We start from the raw sequence: 24,017 nt of genomic DNA on the forward strand, positions 1-24,017 counted from the left end.
CAAATTCTGTTTTGCAATTGATGTTTTTCATGATCGTGTGTGCTTTGTCGTCAAATGGTGTTTTATAGGAGCATTTGTTGATTGCGTGCTTACAAGCTTTACAGGTGGAGCACTTCGAGAAGCCTTTGCATTTAGATAGCCAGTTAGTACCTGATTTTGTTTCTGGACTGCTGTTTACAAGAAAATCACTAGTGGAAGGAGCCCTTCTAAAAGTGATAGTTGGATTAGGAGGAAAAATTTCACTAAGTTGTGAGTCCAGATGTAAAAGGTGCCAATTGTCCTTTATGATTTTAATAAGGGTGTCTTTCTGTCTGTTATATGTTAAAATTAATCTTATTTCCTCTGTCTTGTTGGTGTTTTCATTTTGTGGATTAGATTTAACTTTTTTTCTTCTTCTGGTTTTAGATGGCTTAAATAGTAATTCCTCACGGTTCATAGATCTAGTCTTTTGTATGGCCTCATCAATGCTTTTACTGTTGTAGCCTCTTTCCAGAAATCTGTTTTTACTTTCCTGTTGGGAGATTGTTAAATCCTCATTGTTGCTACAGATTCGACGAATCCGTAACATCTCCCCGTAAGGAATACTGTGAATGGTATGTTTAGGATGAAAACTGGAGGAATGCAGAGTTGTATTTCCTGCTGTAGGTTTACGGTACAGTTTTGTGTGTAACTGATTGTTGGTAACATATATCTGCACATCTAGAAAGCACACCTTTGTTTTATCAATGGTACTGGTAAAATGCAAGTTTAAATCATTATCATTAATGGCCTCTATGAAATTCAGAGCCTCACTTTCACTACCCCGCCAAATTATAAAAAGATCATCTATATATCTCATCCATTTCATCACATGATCTGCCATGGGTGTTGCATGCTTGGTTTTTAATATAGTCTCTTCCCAAAAGCCCATATGGAGGCAAGCGTAGCTTGGGGAAAAGCTCGCCCCCATGGCTACTCCTCTCAATTGTTGGTAGACTTGGTGATTAAACAAAAAATAGTTGTTATTTAAACAGAACTGTATAAGGCTGATAAGCATTTTGTTATGCTGATGAAATTCGATCAGTCTACTTGACAGAAAGTAGTCTATTGCTCTCAACCCGTCTTTGTGATTGATAGAGGTATACAGGTTGGAAACATCCAAGGTTATTAATAGATAATCCTCTTTCCACTGGTAATTGTAAATTTGTTTTAGGAAATCAGATGTATCTTGGACGTATGATGGTAGTCCTTTAACCAAGTCTTGTAAGAAGAAATCTATATAAATTGAGACATTTTCCAGAAGGCTCTGTTTGGCAGATATTATTGGCCGTCCTGGGGGATGTTGAATGTCCTTGTGGATTTTGGGTATGAAATATATAACTGGTATTATGGGATGATCTTTCTTTAAAAATTTGTATTCATCTTGATTAAGGAGGCCGATGCTCTTCCAAGCCAGTAATTTAGAAAATAGTTTGTTTTGTGCCAAAGTTGTTGCTTGCCTGTTACTTAACTTATAGCATGACCTATCATTTAGTTGTGACAAAGCTTCTTGAGTATATTGTTGCAGGGGCCAGAGTACTACGTTTCCCCCTTTGTCTGAGTTACGGATGACTACCTTATCTTGCTCTTTAAGTTTCTTCATCAGTTGATGATATTTTTGTTCTTGATAGGAATATTTCCTTCTTGTGCCCGCTGTTTTGTAATTGAGTTTTTTGATTTCTGCCACAATTGTCTCACTGAAGATGTCAATGTTGTCTCTAGGTAGGATTGGCACGAACTTGGACTTGGGTTTAAAGTTAGTTTCTGGTTTCTGGTTTGTCTTGAGTTGCTGTAGCTCCAAAATGGACTGGGAAGGGAGGGAAGCAGCACTTGGGGATACATTTTGTTCTAATTCTTGCAGTGTTCCTAGCATATTGACATCAGAGATCGCCAGCTTATTGGTTGCCCATGGTGAGATTGTTCTGATAGGGTGATCAGATTCTTTGTTGGATCTGTGAGAATGAAACTTGCGTAGTTTGAGCTTCCGTATGAATTGATAAACGTCTGCTCTGGTTTGTGCATAATTAAAGGTGGTTTCAGGACAAAATGATAATCCTGCTGATATGATATATATTCTGCTCCAAAGGTTGTCCACCAGGTGAGCAGCACTCGATCAGCAGCTTTGTTTATGATAGGCATGGACGAGGATCCGCTTGTAGAAGCCGCTCCGTAGTGGAATTGCCCGACACGTTTCGAAGCTCCATATGCTTCTCTTCAGAGGCTTTAACGGAGACGGTGTGTGCAAGCGCTGAACCTACTTCGCCATTTTCATATTGCACTCCCACGAATGGGAAGCTCGAATGAGACTGTGCATTGTGGGAAATATGGTCCGGATAGCACACAAATCTTGTCCTATATGGACCCTGCAAGTGGACTCGTCCTCAATCCTGTTTGCCGCTGCTGGCCCACATTACTGACATGATGGTTACCATGTCAGGTGGCCCCCGTAACATTGGGGGGTGGTGCAAGCTCCGCGGCAGGACGGCCGCGTGTTACATTCTGCTCCAAAGGTTCTCCACCAGGTGAGCAGCACTCGATCAGCAGCTTTGTTTATGATAGGCATGGACGAGGATCCGCTTGTAGAAGCCGCTCCGTAGTAGAATTTCCCGATGCGTTTCGAAGCTCCATATGCTTCTCTTCAGAGGCTTTAACGGAGACGGTGTGTGCAAGCGCTGAACCTACTTCGCCATTTTCATATTGCACTCCCACCAATGGGAAGCTCGAATGAGACTGTGCATTGTGGGAAATATGGTCCGGATAGCACACAAATCTTGTCCTATATGGACCCTGCAAGTGGACTCGTCCTCAATCCTGTTTGCCGCTGCTGGCCCACATTACTGACATGATGGTTACCATGTCAGGTGGCCCCCGTAACATTGCGGGGTGGTGCAAGCTCCGCAGCAGGTCGGCCGCGTGTTACATTCTGCTCCAAAGGTTGTCCACCAGGTGAGCAGCACTCGATCAGCAGCTTTGTTTATGATAGGCATGGACGACGATCCGCTTGTAGAAGCCGCTCCGTAGTGGAATTGCCCGACGCGTTTCGAAGCTCCATATGCTTCTCTTCAGAGGCTTTAACGGAGGCGGTGTGTGCAAGCGCTGAACCCACTTCGCCATTTTCATATTGCACTCCCACCAATGGGAAGCTCGAATGAGATTGTGCATTGTGGGAAATATGGTCCGGATAGCACACAAATCTTGTCCTATATGGACCCTGCAAGTGGACTCGTCCTCAATCCTGTTTGCCGCTGCTGGCCCACATTACTGACATGATGGTTACCATGTCAGGTGGCCCCCGTAAGATTGCGGGGTGGTTCAAGCTCCGCGGCAGGACGGCCGCGTGTTACATTCTGCTCCAAAGGTTGTCCACCAGGTGAGTAGCACTCGATCAGCAGCTTTGTTTATGATAGGCATGGACGAGGATCCGCTTGTAGAAGCCGCTCCGTAGTGGAATTGCCCGACGCGTTTCGAAGCTCCATATGCTTCTCTTCAGAGGCTTTAACGGAGACGGTGTGTGCAAGCGCTGAACCTACTTCGCCATTTTCATATTGCACTCCCACCAATGGGAAGCTCGAATGAGACTGTGCATTGTGGGAAATATGGTCCGGATAGCACACAAATCTTGTCCTATATGGACCCTGCAAGTGGACTCGTCCTCAATCCTGTTTGCCGCTGCTGGCCCACATTACTGACATGATGGTTACCATGCCAGGTGGCCCCCGTAAGATTGCGGGGTGGTGCAAGCTCCGCGGCAGGACGGCCGCGTGTTACATTCTGCTCCAAAGGTTGTCCACCAGGTGAGCAGCACTCGATCAGCAGCTTTTTTTATGATAGGCATGGACGAGGATCCGCTTGTAGAACCCGCTCCGTAGTGGAATTGCCCGACGCATTTCGAAGCTCCATATGCTTCTCTTCAGAGGCTTTAACGGAGACGGTGTGTGCAAGCGCTGAACCTACTTCGCCATTTTCATATTGCACTCCCACCAATGGGAAGTTCGAATGAGACTGTGCATTGTGGGAAATATGGTCCGGATAGCACACAAATCTTGTCCTATATGAACCCTGCAAGTGGACTCGTCCTCAATCCTGTTTGCCGCTGCTGGCCCACATTACTGACATGATGGTTACCATGTCAGGTGGCCCCCGTAAGATTGCGGGGTGGTGCAAGCTCCGCGTCAGGACGGCCGCGTGTTACATTCTGCTCCAAAGGTTGTCCACCAGGTGAGCAGCACTCGATCAGCAGCTTTGTTTATGATAGGCATGGACGAGGATCCGCTTGTAGAAGCCGCTCCGTAGTGGAATTGCCCGACGCGTTTCGAAGCTCCACATGCTTCTCTTCAGAGGCTTTAACGGAGACGGTGTGTGCAAGTGCTGAACCTACTTCGCCATTTTCATATTGCACTCCCACCAATGGGAAGCTCGAATGAGACTGTGCATTGTGGGAAATATGGTCCGGATAGCACACAAATCTTGTCCTATATGGACCCTGCAAGTGGACTCGTCCTCAATCCTGTTTGCCGCTGCTGGCCCACATTACTGACATGATGGTTACCATGTCAGGTGGCCCCCGTAACATTGCGGGGTGGTGCAAGCTCCTCGGCAGGACGGCCGCGTGTTACATTCTGCTCCAAAGGTTGTCCACCAGGTGAGCAGCACTCGATCAGCAGCTTTGTTTATGATAGGCATGGACGAGGATCCGCTTGTAGAAGCCGCTCCGTAGTGGAATTGCCCGACGCGTTTCGAAGCTCCATATGCTTCTCTTCAGAGGCTTTAACGGAGACGGTGTGTGCAAGCGCTGAACCTACTTCGCCATTTTCATATTGCACTCCCATCAATGGGAAGCTCGAATGAGACTGTGCATTGTGGGAAATATGGTCCGGATAGCACACAAATCTTGTCCTATATGGACCCTGCAAGTGGACTCGTCCTCAATCCTGTTTGCCGCTGCTGGCCCACATTACTGACATGATGGTTACCATGTCAGGTGGCCCCCGTAACATTGCGGGGTGGTGCAAGCTCCACGGCAGGACGGCCGCGTGTTACATTCTGCTCCAAAGGTTGTCCACCAGGTGAGCAGCACTCGATCAGCAGCTTTGTTTATGATAGGCATGGACGAGGATCCGCTTGTAGAAGCCGCTCCATAGTGGAATTGCCCGACGCGTTTCGAAGCTCCATATGCTTCTCTTCAGGGGCTTTAACGGAGACGGTGTGTGCAAGCGCTGAACCTACTTCGCCATTTTCATATTGCACTCCCACCAATGGGAATCTCGAATGATCAAGTGCTGCTCACCTGGTGGACAACCTTTGGAGCAGAATGTAACACGCGGCCATCCTGCCGCGGAGCTTGCACCACCTCGCAATGTTACGGGGGCCACCTGACATGGTAACCATCATGTCAGTAATGTGGGCCAGCAGCGGCAAACAGGATTGAGGACGAGTCCACTTGCAGGGTCCATACAGGACAAGATTTGTGTGCTATCCGGACCATATTTCCCACAATGCACAGTCTCATTCGAGCTTCCCATTGGTGGGAGTGCAATATGAAAATGGCGAAGTAGGTTCAGCGCTTGCACACACCGTCTCCGTTAAAGCCTCTGAAGAGAAGCGTATGGAGCTTCGAAACGCATCAGGCAATTTCACTACGGAGCGGCTTCTACAAGCGGATCCTCGTCCATGCCTATCATAAACAAAGCTGCTGATCGAGTGCTGCTCACCTGGTGGACAACCTTTGGAGCAGAATGTAACACGCGGCCGTCCTGCCGCGGAGCTTGCACCACCCCGCAATGTTACGGGGGCCACCTGACATGGTAACCATCATGTCAGTAATGTGGGCCAGCAGCGGCAAACAGGATTGAGGACGAGTCCACTTGCAGGGTCAATACAGGACAAGATTTGTGTGCTATCCGGACCATATTTCTCACAATGCACAGTCTCATTCGAGCTTCCCATTGGTGGGAGTGCAATATGAAAATGGCGAAGTAGGTTCAGTGCTTGCACACACCGTCTCCGTTAAAGCCTCTGAAGAGAAGCGTATGGAGCTTCGAAACGTGTCAGGCAATTCCACTACGGAGCGGCTTCTACAAGCTGATCCTCGTCCATGCCTATCATAAACAAAGCTGCTGATCAAGTGCTGCTCACCCGGTGGACAACCTTTGGAGCAGAATGTAACACACGGCCGTCCTGCCGAGGAGCTTGCACCACCCCGCAATGTTACGGGGGCCACCTGACATGGTAACTATCATGTCAGTAATGTGGGCCAGCAGCGGCAAACAGGATTGAGGATGAGTTCACTTGCAGGGTCCATACAGGACAAGATTTGTGTGCTATCCGGACCATATTTCCCACAATGCACAGTCTCATTCAAGCTTCCCATTGGTGGGAGTGCAATATGAAAATGGCGAAGTAGGTTCAGCGCTTGCACACACCGTCTCCGTTAAAGCTTCTGAAGAGAAGCGTATGGAGCTTCGAAACGCGTCAGGCAATTCCACTACGGAGCGGCTTCTACAAGCGGATCCTCGTCCATGCCTATCATAAACAAAGCTGCTGATCGAGTGCTGCTCACCTGGTGGACAACCTTTGGAGCAGAATATATATATATATATATATATATATATATATATATATATATATATATTCACTGAAAAAACCATAGGTTTCACACACGTTATATGTAGGAATTATCATTTACAAAACCTTGCAAATTCACTTAAAAACCATAGGTTTCACACATGTTATAGTTAGCTGTACATTTCACTCGTAAAAAACCAATGAAATTCCACGTTATAGTTAGATCAGGTAACTATAACTTGCGCGCCCGCAATAAACTGCTGATGACGTCACATATTGCATCACTCATGACATGGTCAGTGACATCACTCATGACATCAATGATGACATCTGAAATTACACATTGTGGATTGCGGTCGCGCAAGTTATAGTTACCTGATCTAACTATAACGTGGAATTTCATTGGTTTTTTACGAGTGAAATGTACAGCTAACTATAACATGTGTGAAACCTATGGTTTTTTAAGTGAATTTGCAAGGTTTTGTAAATGATAATTCCTAACTATAACGTGTGTGAAACCTATGGTTTTTTCAGTGAATTTGTACGGTTTTTTAAATGCTAAGTTATGTATTTATTTATTTATTTTTTTTCTGGTTTTTCACTGTGCGCACACCCTGCCGTGCGCGCCTCGCCTTTTTTTACACAGTAACATTTGTTTTTTTCTCCCTTGTGGGTCCTTTAATTTATTTAATAAATGTGATTGTTACTTCTTTATTTATTTATTTATTTTTTTCCCGTGCGCGTACGGTAAGCTTACCGTACGCGCACTCCGCGATTTTTTTTTAAAATTATTAAATGTATTTTTCGTACTTTTGGGTCCTTCTTGGACCCCCTGACAAACACTAGGGGGTCTGCAACTCTTTTCGTTGCCCCCTTTTCATGTTCCCCACCTTTGTTTCTCAGTGCGAGAGACAGAAAATGGCGGCCGACACTTCCTGATTTCGACCGATTTGAATGTTTACAGTCATGTAACCAGCAATCCGAATTGAGCTCGCGCACTGCACCGTACGCGTACGGTAAGCTTACGGTAAGCGCACGGAGCGCGCTTACAGATATATATATTGATTTAAATGCTATTTTCTCAGGACCTACTGAACAGATTTACACCAGACCTACAAAAGGCACATCCTTGACCTGAGGACTACCTCTCTGCCAAATTTCAAGTAATTCTGTTCAGCCGTTCGGGCTGTAGCTCGGACTAAATGTCCCATGGGAAAATGCATGGGGAAAACGCGTTTTGGGACCCCCTTTTTTCTCAGCCCCCGCTTGACGAATCCCCCCGAGACTTTCAGGGTAGGAGCGGAGCGTAGCGTCCCATTAGTTTTGAAAATTTCGCGAGGATTCGTCGACCGGCGCCAATGTTATTCCAAATAGAATGTTGCGGATTTCCTATGGAAACACGGTCCTAACTATAACTATCTACTGGCGACCGCCAGTAGATAATATATATATATATATATATATATTTATATATTTAGTATACTATGTATACATGTGAAAATGCGTCGGTCCACCGGTTTACCTCGGTGTCATGTAAAAAATGGGTGGAACTGACGTCAGCACACCAACGAGGTCCTCTTATGGCTCCTATGACGTCATACGGTGTCGCGAGCGGAGCCGTGCTATTATGACATCGTCGTTGACGTGGGAGAGCTAGAAAAGAATTTCCGCGGAATACTGGCGCAGGGGATATTCACCTAAGTGTTCAGGCTAGTCCTTTGGGAGCAACTGTTTATGTTTCCACTCCAGAAACCGAAACCAGTGATCCGAGGGCAGAGGCCCTGCAGATGGCACACAAGGTGGGAAGCCTAGTCGTGTGCACTGCAGTGAAGTGAAAAGCACCACTACCCACAGAAAAGGTAACGAGGGCACTGAATAACACAGGATCTTCTCTTTGTATCCGGCAGGAACAACAAGGTTAAAATGCCCTAGTTCCCAAATGTCGAATTAGTGCTACAACGGTCTTCAAGAGGACCTGCGAAGGATGCCTTCCGTACACTGGAGGCGACACATGGGTCACGCGGTACTGTCATACTGCGGTGAGACGCACACTCGTTGACCTCTCATGGCACTGCTCCACACTTCGGGGACAATGCTTTCCATTATCTGTGTTTTCTGATGACGTGTCGCGCCAGCCCCGTCAACCAGCAGAACCCCTTTAGATCCAAACAGACTCTTCCACTTTCTCACCCAAAGTGAAACCGTGCCACGCAGACACTTTCACCATACAACAGCCGGGAATGCACTTTTCGGTAAAACAACACATTCCTTCCTCCACTTAAGAACAGGGGCCAGCTTCGATGGGTAAACAGCTGTTACAGCGACTTTTTTACTTCGCGATACCATTACAACGCATGCATTACCACGCATGCGTTGTACATCGCAAAGTCATTACTATGCATTTTTTTTAGAACGCATGGTCATTTACCACGCATGCCTTTACAATGAATTTGGTTGTAAAGGTATGTATGGTAAATGACCATGAGTTCTAAAAAAATGTAGACGATCCTCGTCTTTGTAAGGAAACAGAGTCTGTTCCAATTCCTCACAACGACGTGCACCGCCCCTCAGAGACCACATGAAGCAGGAACCATGAGGAGAGAGGAACCATGAGGAGTGAGAGGTAAGTGGGATTGGGCATAGGGTGGTGGTTACATACTTAGGTTTATGGTAGTGCAGTGGTGCTGGAGCAGGTATAATACTTTTTAATGAAATACCTATTCCATTTTCGTATGTCTTTATTAAAATGACTAGTGATTAATAATAATAATTATTGGTTTGCGGAGTTTTAAGACTAATCAACCTTATTAACAGAAGAAATACACGTGGGAATGCATCTTCATGGCTAAAATATTAAGTGAACTAAGCCAGTACGCATATTTATGAAATAAACGTTGCTTATGTGATGTTATTGTGATTTGCGCTTAAAATAAACATGCACTAATGGCTTTAGATGTTGCATATGGCTAGATAAATGCACACACATATGGGTATTAGCAGGGGAATAACACTGTTTTAATTATTTCCATGTATTAATTACGATTTTGTGTTTCTTTGCTTAAGTTGACCATTGTGGCCTGTCACAAAATGGCCGCCGACTGAAGCCTAGTAAGAAATGGAATGACCTCACAAAATGAACAATGGATAAGGCGTTTACATTGACATCGACTGTGTCCCCAATATGACCTGTCACGCCATGTCCATGAAGACTACCCTGGGAAGAGTGCCAAATGCCCCTGAACGTGAAGAAAAATGAATTATTATCAAACTCTAAAATGATGAACCGGACATGTACAGGACAAACTTGAAACATTTATCAGGGTCATGTCCTGGTGAAACAAAATTGTTACTATGAACTTCGCTATTCAGAATTTTGCAATTTGGAACTTTTAGCATGTGGGAACTTTTGCGAATGTTGCTGAGAGATCCGGACTTTAATTTAGAACCCACCAATCAGAATCACGAGAATGGGGAAAAGAAACATTGTACATGTAAATTTTAGTATAAATATTGGTAGACTAGAGAGGTATTAGCGCCACTTCTTGAACTGATGATCAGAGGTCCTGACGCTGATGGAGAGGACGGTGACGCCATATGATTGAGCAAGAACTCTGACAACTTTCTGAGGACCAGTTCTGACTTAGAAAAACGACATTTAGTCAGAATAGGTAAATATGACAAAGATGATATTGCATTAACTAGGCTTTTAACATGCATTTGATTTAGATAAAAAGAAACTATTGTTTGAATTAATGTGTCGGGTGATTATTTCATTGAAATGTTTAATGCATAATTTAGAGTGTTAAGGTGTTATCAAACTAAGCAACTAAATGATTCGATCGACCTATTTGATGGAGGGACTGTTAAGGTGATTCTAGGGACAGTGGTTCTTCCATTAAAGAAAAGCAGTTTGGTTCGGAGCTGATATTTCCCTCTATAGGCGCGGATAGATTGATAGAATGAATGTTGGTGTTATGGGCCCCACCAGCGCATGATGTGTGTGTTTGTGTGTGACTGTGAAATCATTCCGTCCGTGGAAGTAGAGGGGAATTGAAGAACCCGAACTGCACCAGTTTCTTGGTAGCAGTATGATGGTTATTTGTTGTCTTGGTTTGATGATTTTGCGCGTTTATTGATTATTGATTTGTATTGATATGTGTTCTAACACTATATGTTGAAGTCGTATTGAGTTCTATGTAGTGTGTACGGCTTCTGGGACCGTAGGAAGTCAGTGACAGTTCCGTAGTAGGGCAGAGGCAAGCGCTGCTCTCGGGAAAGGCGGGATTGTTGGCCCTGTATGCATGCAGGGGAAACGTGTAACAATTGAAGTTGCGCGTCGCATTGTCTTTGTTCGATTCGGTAGCATCGCCGTGTGTTGCCATTAGAGACGTATTTTCTGTGTAAAAGAAGTGTGTATGATAGCGAAGGTTACCTGTGAAGTTCTGGTCTTAGGTACCAGGGATCCTATTGGCATTCCGATAACGCTTATCACTAGAAAGGTAATAGGTACTCTCTGAGCTTGTAAGAAGGACAGGGCAGAGGTAAGCGCTGCTTTGTTAACATGTGTTATAATTCTGTAGTAGGACAGACTGTTCGCTGTTCTCGGGAAAGGCAGGATTCTGTGTGAATGTGCTACATTTTCTGGTGTGAAAGTGCGTGAATGAAAAAGGCACTCCGGTTAATTGCGAAACTCTGGTTTTATTTCTCAGGAGCATTACGTCTCCAACTATGTGTCTTAATTCTGGAGAAACAGTTAATTGGTGCTTGCTAGAAGGGTGAAGTAGAGGGATGTGCTACTTTATCAATGAAAGTAACGATTCCGTAGTGGGGCAAAGGTAAGCGCTGCTCTCAGGAAAGACGGGATTCTCGTGAGAAAGGTCTATTGCTATTCTTTGGTTAGCGAAGCGGACAATGGAGATGTTTATATGTTGTAACTAACAGAATCGTAGTAACTGAAACAAAGTCTACCGAGTAGTTTTGTAAAGGAGGGGTAGACGAGAGACAGAAGACAGGAGCAGGAGCTGCTGCAGCGACTGCTGACATCAGGAAGACCGCGCTGGGATTGGACAGTGGGTCAGAACAGCAGAAGCGCTCTGATTGGTGCGTTAGTGTGTGTCGCGCAAGGATTGGAAGAAGTACAGGGTGACGTAGACGCTCCAGGATTGGTGCGTTGGTGTAAGTCGCGCTGAGATTTGAGGATTGTGACAGTGACGTAGATGCTCCGGATTGGTGCGTTGGTGAGAGTCGCCCTGCAATTGGACAGGAGATCGTACAGTTGTAGAAAGGACTAGGGAGTTACGGAAAACAGGAAAATGTATTACCACGCTGCAGAAAAGAAGAAGAAGTCTTTATTTGGTAGAATAAAAAGTTGGTTTGTGAAAGACAAAGAGATTGTGACTAGGGAAGGACAGTTACTTCCTCCGACAAAGACCCCTGCATCCTTCATGGTTGTGAAATATGGGTATCATACTTGCATTTAGTTGGATAATTGGGTGAAGTACACGAAGGAGGACGGAGTTTTAGCTTTCCCAGAACATGGCTCATTTAATCTGGCCATATTAAGAAATCTGCGGGAGCGAATGATGAGTCTAGAGCCTCGGCCTAGACCGACACAGTTCGAGGCATTGACTGAATGGGAAGACGAACTGCATGAGCGGGAAAAGCAGAGAAGCGGTGGTAGATATAGGTATATGTTTGGACGACAGTATGATCTTGAAACTCATCATGATCGAATGAGAAGGTGGCGAGACGCTAGCATGACTGAAGGACTGTTTCCCGTAAGAACTGCACGGGAGACTGAGGGGAGAAAGTGTGCAGAGAAGAGACATAATGTAGAAACTAGAAGGTATGGTGCAAATGAGTTCGAGGACGATGTCCTGGATGACATGTTTTTCAAAAGTCCACCTCCGTATAGACAAGAACCAGAGGTAGGAACGCCAGTTACCCCAATGAGAGATACCCTGCGAATTATCAAAACAGAAGTTATGACACCCGAGGTGAAAAGAAGTAATTCCCTTAGGGAAAAAGAGAAAGAAATGGGAAACAGGGCTGAGAGTGAAAATTCAATGGAACTAGCAAAAACCACACTAGAACTGACAGAGAAAATAAGAGAATTGACCAAAAATCTAGAAGCAGTTACGGTACCTGTAACAATAGGTCCCGTTATGCCCATTTTTAAGAAGCAGAAAGAAAGCGAACATGGCCTAACAGTCCCGTATGTGAGCAATAGACAGGTTGTTCAGCCAGAACAAACCCTAATGAGAACAAGAGAAAACCCGTGGAGACATACAATGTGCGAAGGTGAATTGAATGTGACAACTAACCCGTTCTTGAGTCCCGATTGTATAGAAAGAAACAGAATGACAGGAGGATCAATATTAGAACCCCAAAGAGTGACAGAACCAGTGAGTGCAGAGAAATCCACATGAATAACCACTGATGAGTTGAGTGAATGGCTGAAAGGCTTGCAGGGAAAGGAAAGAGAATCCCAAGCAATTGATGTGGCAAAATTACGCATGGTATTAGAAGAACTAATAGTAGGAACGATCCCCACAGAACAGCTGAAAAATTACCAGGATGAGGAGTTGCTGTTCCTGTGTAAAAGCATCACTTGGAGAGCAAAGAATCTACATGACAGGCTGGAAGAAATAGCAAGTGAAATGGGAATTGACATGGACAGGGTAAAAGCTTTACAAAAGCCTTACCGAGTGGATTTCACGGAAAAAGATATTGAGAACATGAACACCACAGGCCGAATAGGGCAGATTAAGGACTTAATCACTTTGCTGAGAAAATGGGGAGATGTCAAGAAATGGAAAAGTAGGTGGTATAGAAAACGAGATGACGTGTCAGACAGAACTTTTCCAGCATTTGCTGTGAGGGAGAAAGAGAAGGTAGTGACAGAATTTCCCATGAGAGAGATTCCAGGAGGGGGATATGTGCATGTCCCTTGGACCAGACAGGATATTTTGTCATTTACAAATGACTTCCCTCGATTGAGAGAAAAGCCTGTCGAGTGGTACAGGCAGGTAGACAGATTTGTGAAGCTGTGAAAGGTGCTGTGGATTGACCTGAATAGTCTGTTTGATATAATAGTACCAGCAGACTTGTGGGTAGAATGCAAAATAGTTATAGATTGGCCAACAAAAGAATACCCCAGAGATCCCAAAACAGGAGCACCAGATCCCGAGGTAATGAAGAAATATGAACAAGTCATGGTTTTCTTTAAAAACAAGGTACCTCCCAAAGAAACAGACTGGGTTAAGATAGACCGAACACATCAGGAAGTGAAAGAATCAGTTCATGCATACTATGAAAGACTGATACTGGCTTTCAAGCAGTTTAGTGGAGATGAACATCTGGGTGAAAAGGACCTGAGCCATTTTGTATATAGATTTGTGTATGGTTTACGTCCTGAGATCAGTGAAATGATCAGGCAGCACAATGTAGACTGGCAGAGCAAAAAGATTGATGAGATCCTGAGTCATGCTAAATACTTTAGTGATGAGATTGAGGCAAAACAAAGAAAGCTGAAAGAAAAGGCAATGTGGGCACAAGTGAAGGTTGCAGAAAGACAGGAAGCTCAATTAGTCGAACAAGCAAATAACCCAGGAAATAAACCAAGATTTGGCCCAGGAAAAGGGAAAGGTAACATAGAAGAGGCCAAAAAGAAGTTTCCATGCCACAATTGCGGAAGGTTAGGGCATTGGAAATCCAAGTGTAAGAATCCTCCGTGTGCTGATATTCAAAATCCATCATTGAATCCACAGGTGCAGAGTGAGGGGTGTGGCCAGCAGCAGCAACAGCAGAAGGCTGTTAATCAGCAGAACCAAGTGCCAACACCGCCCTTGCCACACAGCAAACACACTCAGAAGTATAGTCAAGATTCGGGATTCTACAACGAAGAACAGGTAAACAAACCGCAAAGCGGGAGCGCTGTGTCACAATATTGGCTGAAGAATGAGGAAAGTGATTTAGAGGATTTCTGACGGTGCCGAGGGGAGGAAGAAGAGTGCGTGCTTGGCACAACTCTAGAAATAGACCAGACAGGACCCTTTGTAGATGGGAAGGTTAATGATGAAAACATTACTTTTCTAGTTGACACAGGTGCTACCCGATCAACTGTCAGGTCAGCTGATGTAAAGAATCTTCCTCTCTCGGATGAAACAATCCAAGTAGTTGGTGTGTCTAACACACAGATCAGAACGCACCTTACCGAACCGGTAAAGGTCAGAATAGGGAAATTTTCAGACATGCACCGATTTGTGGTGTGTGACACCAGTCCTGTGAATTTGCTAGGTAGGGATTTGTTGTGCAAGATGAACTGCACCATTTTCTGTACTCCAGATGGAATAGCTTTTGAGACACCAGATGAAGATGTCCTGTATAAAATGACCATAGCTAACGGAGAGAATGATGTTGCTGGAACCTATGCCGTATTCAATTCTGATGAATTGCCCCCAGAATTAAAACAGACAGTGAAAGCAGCAGTCTGGGATTTCACTGGAGAAGATGTAGGCCTGATGAGAAACGTAGACCCAGTGAAAATCTCTGTAAAAGAAGGAGTAGTTTTCCCAAACATTCCACAATACAGACTGACACCCGAAATAATTGAAGGAGTAACACCTTTAATTGAGAAAATGATCCAGCAGGGAGTATTGAGAGAAATACTGAGCAGTCCATGTAATTCACCTATAATGGGGCTGAAGAAGCCTAATGGGAAGTTCAGAATAGTGCAGGATTTGAGAAAGGTAAACAAAATTGTGGTATCATGCTGTCCTATTGTACCAAATCCATCAGTGATTTTGTATCAGATTCCCCATGATGCAGAATGGTATACAGTAATTGATTTGTGCCATGCTTTCTTTTCAATTCCGTTGCATCATGACAGCCAGCCGATTTTTGCATTTCGGTTTGGAGAGCGTATTTAGGCATGGTGCCGAATCCCACAGGGGTATACAGAGAGCCCCTCAATATTTAATCAGTTACTGAAGAAATCTCTGGAAAGTCTATCAATGCCTGAAAATTCAGTCTTGGTCCAGTACATTGATGACCTGCTTGTGGCATCAAAAACACGTGAAGCTTGTGAAACAGACACGATTGCTTTGCTGAATCATTTGGCAGATGGAGGACTGAAAGTATCACCAGCAAAATTGCAATTCTGCAAGAAAGAAGTCCAGTACCTAGGACATAATATCGAGAAAGGGCTGAGAAAAGTGACCATAGACAGAATCAGAATCATTAGAGGAATGAGAGCCCCGATGACACAAAGAGAAGTGAGAATGTTTCTGGGAATGGTTGGCTATTGTCGTCAGTGGATAAGTAATTTTCCCTGATTGCCAAACCATTGATAAAATTGACAAAAAGTGAGGTAAAGGACCCCCTTGAGTTAAACAAAGAAGAACTAGCAGCATTCAGAGAATTAAAGAACAGGCTTTGTGAAGCGCCAGCCTTAGGTATGCCAGACTATGAGAAGGAATTTGAATTGTACTGCAGTGAGAGGAACAGATGTGCACTCTCAGTATTAATTCAGAAACATGGAAGATTGAGGAGACCAGTTGCGTACTTCTCATCAACACTTGACCCAGTAGCTGTGGGTTTAACAGGTTGCCTGAAAGCAGTAGCTGCTACATGCCGAAGTCTGGAGCAAAGTGAGGGGATAGTAATGGGATATCCTTTACGAGTGTTCGTACCTCATGATGTGGCAATCCTTTTAACCAGGAGCCGGACACAGTTCATGTCACATAGTCGGCTGACTAAGTATGAGAAAGTCATTCTAAGTGCATCAAATGTGAGTCTTGAGAGATGTGTGAATGTGAATCCAGCAACGCTGTTGCCAGATGCTGAAAGTGTGGAGGTAAGAGATGATGTTGATCATGATTGCCTGGATGTGCTTGATTACTGTTCAAAACCCAGACCAGACATAAGAGATCTGCCACTGCCTGAAAGTGATTATGTGTTTTTTGTGTATGGATCTTGTCTGAGAACGGATGAAGGAGTGTTGAGTGCAGCATATGCAGTATGCACAGTTTCAGGAGTTGTAGAAGCATCACCCTTGAAAGGAGTTAAATCCGCTCAAGTGGCAGAACTAGTGGCAATAACCAAGGCCTGCAAAATTGGGAGAAATGTGAGAGTGACTGTGATGACTGACAGCCAGTATGGCTTCGGAGTTGTCCATGACTTTGGCCAATTATGGCTACAGAGAGGTTTCCTGACATCAAGTGGAACTCCTATAAAGAATGCAGAAGTGGTTGGAAAATTGCTTGAGGCGATACAGCTGCCCAAAGAACTGGCTGTGGTAAAATGTGCTGCTCATAGTCAAGGTAGTGATTACATTACTACCGGGAACCGTTTTGCAAATGACATGGCACAGTATTGTGCTAGGAACCAATACTCCATTAATCGGTCAAAGGAAAAAGAAATGTCTTCTTGCTCCTTAATGTTTACTAACGTTGTAGGAACATGGGAAGAAGTGAGACAGTTGCAGGATGAGGCAGGAGATGAGGAAATGAGGGAATGGGTAAAAGCAGGATGTGCACCAAGGGAGAAAGACCACGTGTGGGTCTACAGGGATGGAAGACCAGTCATGCCAAACAGCATGATGTCAACCATGGCACATATGTATCATGGCCAGGGACACATAGGGAGAGATGCCATGATAAGAGCCTTTAAGCAAACCTGGTACAATGCAAAATTCAGGTTAATAGCAGAGAGTCTCTGTCAAAGATGCCTTATATGCCAGCAATACAATCCTGGAAGAAAAACAGTAGTGAGCCTAGGCACAATAGGCAGAGAGGGAGGACCCTTCACCAGAATGCAGATAGATTTCATTGAAATGCCCCAAGTCAACAGATTGAGCTATGTCCTGGTGATAGTCTGTCTGTTCTCCAGGTGGGTGGAAGCATTCCCGACAAGAAGAAATGATGGGATAACAGTAGCTAAGCTGTTGTTAAGAGAGCTCATCCCAATGTTCGGGTTCCCAGTGACCATTGAATCAGACAAAGGAGGACACTTTTATAATGAAATCATGGGGTTGATCTGTGAAGCATTAAGTGTACAACAGAAACTGCATTGTGCTTACCGACCAGAGGCTTCTGGTGTGGTTGAACAAATGAATGGTACCATCAAAAACAGAATTGGGAAAATGTGTTTAGCCACAGGAATGAAATGGCCTGATGTCTTGCCTCTAGTCTTGATGACGATTAGGACTGCTCCAGACAGAACAACAGGTTTGAGTCCTCATGAAATTATTATGGGACGAGCCATGAGACACGCGTTTGTACCAGTCAACAAGCTGATGACTATAACTGATGACATGATTTTGGATTACTGTAAAGGCCTGGCTGACGCAGTCCATTCTGTGTTTCACCAGGTTGGAGCGGATGCCACCACACTTGAAAGGAAACCGGCCCATGATTTGAGCCCAGGGGACTGGGTGAGAATAAAGGTCCACAGAAGAAGAAATTGCTTGGTTCCAAGGTGGGGAAGGCCAAGGCAAGTTGTCTTGACCACAACAACTGCTGTGAAGTGTGCTGGACTGAAAAATTGGATACATGCAAGTCACACCTTGAGAGTTCCAAATCCAGGTGACGGCATTGGAAAAGAATACTTTGATGATTCAGAATCAAGTGACGATTCAGATAAAGAGACTGCAAAGACAAAAATAAATCCTGAAAGGGGGGAGAAAGGGTCAAGTACGGCTTCAATCCCACAAGGATAAATCCTGAAATGAACGCTGCAGACTCCAGAGACAAGTCCAGATTCTGGAGAAGTGCCTGAAATCCCAACTACCAGTAACGAACACAAAAAGAAAGGAAGAAAAGAAAAGAACATTCTAACAGAAGTGACATTTAAACCAAATGAGAAAGTTGGAGAAATTCCACCTGAGATAATCATTGAAGAGGAAGAAGGGACAGAAATAGAAAGAGAGGGACAGATTTCTGCGGAAAACCCCCGAGGAGGTGTAGGGACAACCAACACTGAGTTAGGTGAAGGGACAAGTAGACAGCAAGAAGATTGAGTGCCGGAGACCCGAGGAGGGACAGAAGTAGGGCAATCTCAACAGGTGGAAGAGAAAGCTGTTGGTGAAAAAGAGGCAACTGAAACAGAATCTGAAGAAAGTGAGAACGAGATACATGAAGGTCGAGTTCTGAGAAAGAGAACTTGGATCGAGGAGAAAAACAATAAAGAAAGAAAAACAAAGAGTAATGCTAAAGGAGACCTTTGGCCCAACAAGATAAAGAGACTGAGATATCGAGTGACACGAGTTAACCCCTCGATAGCTGAACAGGTGAACGAAGTGTCAAGTCAGAATCAAGCAAAAGAAGGAGAAACAGAAATATCTGAGGAAAACAAAAGAATAAGAAAACCAAACCAGAAGTATAAGTTGCCAGAATGGACGTATGTGGCAGTGCCTGAACAAGGAGAAGAGGCAGGCAGTCAAGGAAATCCAGAGGAGACTTTACTGAGAGTGGTTGAAGAAGAAGAAACAGTAGGAATCCTGAGAGTTATCTTGTCCGATATTGGAGAAGAAGTGGATATTCAGGAATTTCTGCATTTTGATGACGAGGAGGAAGTGAAAAGTGATGAGAGGCCAGACTGAGTAAATCCAATCTCAGATGAAACAATCCAAGTAGTTGGTGTGTCTAACACACAGATCAGAACGCACCTTACCGAACCGGTAAAGGTCAGAATAGGGAAATTTTCAGACATGCACCGATTTGTGGTGTGTGACACCAGTCCTGTGAATTTGCTAGGTAGGGATTTGTTGTGCAAGATGAACTGCACCATTTTCTGTACTCCAGATGGAATAGCTTTTGAGACACCAGATGAAGATGTCCTGTATAAAATGACCATAGCTAACGGAGAGAATGATGTTGCTGGAACCTATGCCGTATTCAATTCTGATGAATTGCCCCCAGAATTAAAACAGACAGTGAAAGCAGCAGTCTGGGATTTCACTGGAGAAGATGTAGGCCTGATGAGAAACGTAGACCCAGTGAAAATCTCTGTAAAAGAAGAAGTAGTTTTCCCAAACATTCCACAATACAGACTGACACCCGAAATAATTGAAGGAGTAACACCTTTAATTGAGAAAATGATCCAGCAGGGAGTATTGAGAGAAATACTGAGCAGTCCATGTAATTCACCTATAATGGGGCTGAAGAAGCCTAATGGGAAGTTCAGAATAGTGCAGGATTTGAGAAAGGTAAACAAAATTGTGGTATCATGCTGTCCTATTGTACCAAATCCATCAGTGATTTCGTATCAGATTCCCCATGATGCAGAATGGTATACAGTAATTGATTTGTGCCATGCTTTCTTTTCAATTCCGTTGCATCATGACAGCCAGCCGATTTTTGCATTTCGGTTTGGAGAGCGTATTTAGGCATGGTGCCGAATCCCACAGGGGTATACAGAGAGCCCCTCAATATTTAATCAGTTACTGAAGAAATCTCTGGAAAGTCTATCAATGCCTGAAAATTCAGTCTTGGTCCAGTACATTGATGACCTGCTTGTGGCATCAAAAACACGTGAAGCTTGTGAAACAGACACGATTGCTTTGCTGAATCATTTGGCAGATGGAGGACTGAAAGTATCACCAGCAAAATTGCAATTCTGCAAGAAAGAAGTCCAGTACCTAGGACATAATATCGAGAAAGGGCTGAGAAAAGTGACCATAGACAGAATCAGAATCATTAGAGGAATGAGAGCCCCGATGACACAAAGAGAAGTGAGAATGTTTCTGGGAATGGTTGGCTATTGTCGTCAGTGGATAAGTAATTTTCCCTGATTGCCAAACCATTGATAAAATTGACAAAAAGTGAGGTAAAGGACCCCCTTGAGTTAAACAAAGAAGAACTAGCAGCATTCAGAGAATTAAAGAACAGGCTTTGTGAAGCGCCAGCCTTAGGTATGCCAGACTATGAGAAGGAATTTGAATTGTACTGCAGTGAGAGGAACGGATGTGCACTCTCAGTATTAATTCAGAAACATGGAAGATTGAGGAGACCAGTTGCGTACTTCTCATCAACACTTGACCCAGTAGCTGTGGGTTTAACAGGTTGCCTGAAAGCAGTAGCTGCTACATGCCGAAGTCTGGAGCAAAGTGAGGGGATAGTAATCGGATATCCTTTACGAGTGTTCGTACCTCATGATGTGGCAATCCTTTTAACCAGGAGCCGGACACAGTTCATGTCACATAGTCGGCTGACTAAGTATGAGAAAGTCATTCTAGGTGCATCAAATGTGAGTCTTGAGAGATGTGTGAATGTGAATCCAGCAACGCTGTTGCCAGATGCTGAAAGTGTGGAGGTAAGAGATGATGTTGATCATGATTGCCTGGATGTGCTTGATTACTGTTCAAAACCCAGACCAGACATAAGAGATCTGCCACTGCCTGAAAGTGATTATGTGTTTTTTGTGTATGGATCTTGTCTGAGAACGGATGAAGGAGTGTTGAGTGCAGCATATGCAGTATGCACAGTTTCAGGAGTTGTAGAAGCATCACCCTTGAAAGGAGTTAAATCCGCTCAAGTGGCAGAACTAGTGGCAATAACCAAGGCCTGCAAAATTGGGAGAAATGTGAGAGTGACTGTGATGACTGACAGCCAGTATGGCTTCGGAGTTGTCCATGACTTTGGCCAATTATGGCTACAGAGAGGTTTCCTGACATCAAGTGGAACTCCTATAAAGAATGCAGAAGTGGTTGGAAAATTGCTTGAGGCGATACAGCTGCCCAAAGAACTGGCTGTGGTAAAATGTGCTGCTCATAGTCAAGGTAGTGATTACATTACTACCGGGAACCGTTTTGCAAATGACATGGCACAGTATTGTGCTAGGAACCAATACTCCATTAATCGGTCAAAGGAAAAAGAAATGTCTTCTTGCTCCTTAATGTTTACTAACGTTGTAGGAACATGGGAAGAAGTGAGACAGTTGCAGGATGAGGCAGGAGATGAGGAAATGAGGGAATGGGTAAAAGCAGGATGTGCACCAAGGGAGAAAGACCACGTGTGGGTCTACAGGGATGGAAGACCAGTCATGCCAAACAGCATGATGTCAACCATGGCACATATGTATCATGGCCAGGGACACATAGGGAGAGATGCCATGATAAGAGCCTTTAAGCAAACCTGGTACAATGCAAAATTCAGGTTAATAGCAGAGAGTCTCTGTCAAAGATGCCTTATATGCCAGCAATACAATCCTGGAAGAAAAACAGTAGTGAGCCTAGGCACAATAGGCAGAGAGGGAGGACCCTTCACCAGAATGCAGATAGATTTCATTGAAATGCCCCAAGTCAACAGATTGAGCTATGTCCTGGTGATAGTCTGTCTGTTCTCCAGGTGGGTGGAAGCATTCCCGACAAGAAGAAATGATGGGATAACAGTAGCTAAGCTGTTGTTAAGAGAGCTCATCCCAATGTTCGGGTTCCCAGTGACCATTGAATCAGACAAAGGAGGACACTTTTATAATGAAATCATGGGGTTGATCTGTGAAGCATTAAGTGTACAACAGAAACTGCATTGTGCTTACCGACCAGAGGCTTCTGGTGTGGTTGAACAAATGAATGGTACCATCAAAAACAGAATTGGGAAAATGTGTTTAGCCACAGGAATGAAATGGCCTGATGTCTTGCCTCTAGTCTTGATGACGATTAGGACTGCTCCAGACAGAACAACAGGTTTGAGTCCTCATGAAATTATTATGGGACGAGCCATGAGACACGCGTTTGTACCAGTCAACAAGCTGATGACTATAACTGATGACATGATTTTGGATTACTGTAAAGGCCTGGCTGACGCAGTCCATTCTGTGTTTCACCAGGTTGGAGCGGATGCCACCACACTTGAAAGGAAACCGGCCCATGATTTGAGCCCAGGGGACTGGGTGAGAATAAAGGTCCACAGAAGAAGAAATTGCTTGGTTCCAAGGAGGGGAAGGCCAAGGCAAGTTGTCTTGACCACAACAACTGCTGTGAAGTGTGCTGGACTGAAAAATTGGATACATGCAAGTCACACCTTGAGAGTTCCAAATCCAGGTGACGGCATTGGAAAAGAATACTTTGATGATTCAGAATCAAGTGACGATTCAGATAAAGAGACTGCAAAGACAAAAATAAATCCTGAAAGGGGGGAGAAAGGGTCAAGTACTGCTTCAATCCCACAAGGATAAATCCTGAAATGAACGCTGCAGACTCCAGAGACAAGTCCAGATTCTGGAGAAGTGCCTGAAATCCCAACTACCAGTAACGAACACAAAAAGAAAGGAAGAAAAGAAAAGAACATTCTAACAGAAGTGACATTTAAACCAAATGAGAAAGTTGGAGAAATTCCACCTGAGATAATCATTGAAGAGGAAGAAGGGACAGAAATAGAAAGAGAGGGACAGATTTCTGCGGAAAACCCCCGAGGAGGTGTAGGGACAACCAACACTGAGTTAGGTGAAGGGACAAGTAGACAGCAAGAAGATTGAGTGCCGGAGACCCGAGGAGGGACAGAAGTAGGGCAATCTCAACAGGTGGAAGAGAAAGCTGTTGGTGAAAAAGAGGCAACTGAAACAGAATCTGAAGAAAGTGAGAACGAGATACATGAAGGTCGAGTTCTGAGAAAGAGAACTTGGATCGAGGAGAAAAACAATAAAGAAAGAAAAACAAAGAGTAATGCTAAAGGAGACCTTTGGCCCAACAAGATAAAGAGACTGAGATATCGAGTGACACGAGTTAACCCCTCGATAGCTGAACAGGTGAACGAAGTGTCAAGTCAGAATCAAGCAAAAGAAGGAGAAACAGAAATATCTGAGGAAAACAAAAGAATAAGAAAACCAAACCAGAAGTATAAGTTGCCAGAATGGACGTATGTGGCAGTGCCTGAACAAGGAGAAGAGGCAGGCAGTCAAGGAAATCCAGAGGAGACTTTACTGAGAGTGGTTGAAGAAGAAGAAACAGTAGGAATCCTGAGAGTTATCTTGTCCGATATTGGAGAAGAAGTGGATATTCAGGAATTTCTGCATTTTGATGACGAGGAGGAAGTGAAAAGTGATGAGAGGCCAGACTGAGTAAATCCAAAGAAGTCATTTGGGAAAGAAAGTGAAAAGAGTAAAATAGAAACTAACAGACTGTAATAACCTGTTGGGTACTTGCTGCCCTAAAAGTACAGTAGTGGAGTAGAAGAGGCTAAGTCAAAAGACACGGCCAATTTAACAAAATGGCTAACACAGAAGATAACAAGAGTAGATGTACCTTCATGAAAAGATGGTGCAAGATGTGTTGCTGTCGTACAGGACCATTGATGCTTCTTTGGAGTGTGCTTGCTCTACTGATCTCTTTCAAAGTAACAATAGACACATTAGGAGGGCATACTGAGAACATGACTAATATAGGGAAGAGTTCACAGAAGGTAGTTCCAACTAGAACCAGCAATGTACATATACAT

Source organism: Triturus cristatus, chromosome 2_2 (assembly GCF_964204655.1).
Source record: "Triturus cristatus chromosome 2_2, aTriCri1.1, whole genome shotgun sequence".
Lineage (NCBI taxonomy): Eukaryota > Metazoa > Chordata > Amphibia > Caudata > Salamandridae > Triturus > Triturus cristatus.